Here is a 3230-nt window from a genome sequence, read left to right as displayed (position 1 = left end):
AATGCAATAAACCCCACACCACTACCAGTACCTCAAAATGTGTAACAGAGTAACGAGACTCAGGCTTATTAAGAATGCGACTAGCATATGTAATAACACGGGGTATACATCCATCTACTTGCTGCATAAGTACAACTCCAATACCTGTAACAGAAGCATCTGTATACATAGTAAAGGGAAGACTATAATCTGGGAATGCCAACTCAGGCGTTTCAGTAAGTGGAAGCTTCAAGAAATCAAAATTTCCTTATAAACATCACGTCTCTGGAAGGACGTATTCTTCTGGAGACGTGTAAGAAGAAATGCAATTAAAGTAAAATTCTCAATAAATGCACGATAGTATCCTGCCAGCCCAAGAAAGGAACGTATATGTTCAACTGACCTAGGGGTAGGGAAGACCCTAACTGCTTTGACTATATCGTCTGTGGCGTGAATACCATATTTGTCTACAACATGACCTAGGAATTGGATGCTTAAAAAAAAAAAAAAAAAAAAAAAAAAAAGTTTGAGCACATTGGGTTTCAATCCAGCTTCAGCAAAATGTTGCAAGACTAGGGACAACTTATGGAAATGGCTTTCCACATCCTTGGAAACTATGATTAAGTCATCCAGGAAAAGAAAAAGCCCATTCCCCACTAGATCATGATAAATGGGAGTTAATCATGCGCTGGCAAGTCAAGGGAGCATTCCGCAACCCCATAGGGCAACGAAGTCATTCAAAATGTCCAGTGGGAGTCGAGAAGTCCGTGATCTTACGAGACTTCTCCTCCAAGGGAATGTGTAGGGAAGACCCTAACTGCTTTGACCTTATCATCTGTGGTGTAAATACTATGTTTGTCTACAACATGACCTAGAAATTGGATGCTAAAAAAAAAAAAAAAAAAGTTTGGGCACATTAAATTTCTATCCATCTTCAGCAAAACGTTGCAAGACTAGGGACAACTTATGGAAATGGCTTTCTATATCCTTGAAGACTATGATTAAGTCATCCAAGAAAAGAAAATGTCCATTCCACACTAGACCATGAAAAATTTATTCAATCATGCGCTGGCAAGTCAAGGGAGCATTCCGCAACCCCATAGGGCAACGAAGTCATTCAAAATGCCCAGCAGGAGTCGAGAAGTCCGTGATCTTACGAGAGTTCTCCTCCAAGGGAATCTGCCGAAACCCCACCTTTAAGTCTAAGGTGGTAAACACCGTATTACCAGTTCCAGTGGACTGGAGAAGATATCTTAATACGGGTAAAGGGTAATTGTCTGGAATAGTAACCTCGTTAACTCGTCTATAATCAATAACAAGACGAAAAGATTAATCTTTCTTAGGCACCAGGAGGAGCGGCGAGCTCCACTCTGAGCGAGACTCTTGTACAATGCCGTCACGTAACAAGTCGTCAACAAAGAACTACTATAAGCCGACGAGAGTGAGGTAACCTATAAGAGGGAACGTAAACAGGACGAACACCTGGCTGAAGATCAATTCTATGAACCACACGATCCGTAGCACCTAATGGATCACCAGGTAAAATCAAAACTTGACGGTGGTTCACTAATAGTTCAATGAGACGGGGCGTCTCATCAGAAAAATCAATCTCACGTACATACGCTGCAAACTTAGAGGCCAAGTGAGCTGTGTCATTTGCTTGTACAAATTGTAGCACAGATGCTGCTATGATAAGAGGAGAATCCTGGAAAGCATCAACGACAACTACTTCAAATGAGCTTAAGTGACTGCCAGGAGAGAGGGCGATAGGAGCAGCCGTGATGTTGGTTACCATAGCTGTGGTAACATAATCTTTACGAATAGTGGAGAGATTTCCTTCCAATGCTAGACCACGAACACGAACAGAGTCAGGATGAGATAAAATGTCAGACCCAATTGGAGCACCTGAAATCCGCACAGAGACTCGAACTGAACTCGAAGGTCCAATATGATACTCTCCTACAACAATTCATCTTCTTTGAGAAGGAAATTCGTCTTCTCAAGAGTGCGCTCTGTGAGAAGAGTGAATCCTCCCCACAGCCCAAAGAGCGTTTCACTTCTTCCACTTGTGCCATTGTCGTGAGCGAGTGGCACTTCGTGGCGTCCCGTTTGTCGAGCCCGCGATCGGTAACCGACTGCCGTGCGGAGCAACCACTAGTTCTAGCCAATCGTTTTGCTCTGCTGGAAGGTAAGGTGGCTGGAAATCAGGAGTTCTTGGTGGTAGGGGGACTCCATGGTGCGAGGCTATGACGACATCCTTCAGCGGAATATTCAACGACGTTGCAAGTTTGTATGTCAACCGGGCCGTGGGATCGCCGATTGTACCCAGACCATCAGGGAGCAAAGGCGGACGAACACGGTTACGATTGTTCACACGGGAAGTAACGATGTAGGTAGGGTGAGAGCAGAGGAACTTGTTCGGAATTACAAGGTCCTCCTTCAGGAGATGGAGGAGCGTGGGAGCCGTCACGTAGTCTGCGGGATCCTTCCGAGGACTTACGCAGTAGAGCCATAGGGATCAATGAGAGGATATCACAATTGTGCAGGAAACTGGGATATTACTTTCTTGATGCTTGGTATCTCTTTTCCAGGTGTCATGACCTTTTTGCTTCTGATGGAATCCACCTTGCTCGAAGAGGCAAAAATGTTCCTACAAACCTCATTGTGGAAGTTTGTAATGAATTAGTTCCTTTTTGGGGTAGAAACTCAAAGGGTAAGGGAAATAGAATGTAATGGGAATAATAGAGTAGGGCGCAGCAGTAATGTAGAGCAATATGTCAGTGTAGGACAAAATATCATTTTAGGATATAATGCCGGTAGAGAGCAAAATATAAATTTAAAATATAACGTCAGTAGAGGACAAAATATTACATTAGGATGTAATGTCAATGAAGGACAAAATATTACGATCGGATGTAATGATAGTGGAGGACAAAATATCACGGTAGGACATAATGTCAGTGGATGGCAGAATATCGTTTCAGGAATTGATGCCGGACAGAATGTCAATGAGCGACGAGTGACCTGTGTGGGACGCGGTGACGGAGGGGGTCAAGGTGTACATGAGAGGTTGAATGACCGTGAGGTACCAGATGTCCATAATGGGGCAAATGTCCACGAAGCACTGAATATCAATGAAGGACCAAATGTCAATATAGAGCAAGGTGTCAATAAAGAAAATTCTTATGTAAGGTATGATGTTGAAAATCAAAATTAATCAAAAAGAAATAATCACCAGTTTCTCAAAACCA

Source organism: Oratosquilla oratoria, chromosome 11 (assembly GCF_046742065.1).
Source record: "Oratosquilla oratoria isolate Oo_2021 chromosome 11, ASM4674206v1, whole genome shotgun sequence".
NCBI lineage: Eukaryota > Metazoa > Arthropoda > Malacostraca > Stomatopoda > Squillidae > Oratosquilla > Oratosquilla oratoria.
Note: the sequence above shows the minus strand (reverse complement) of the source record.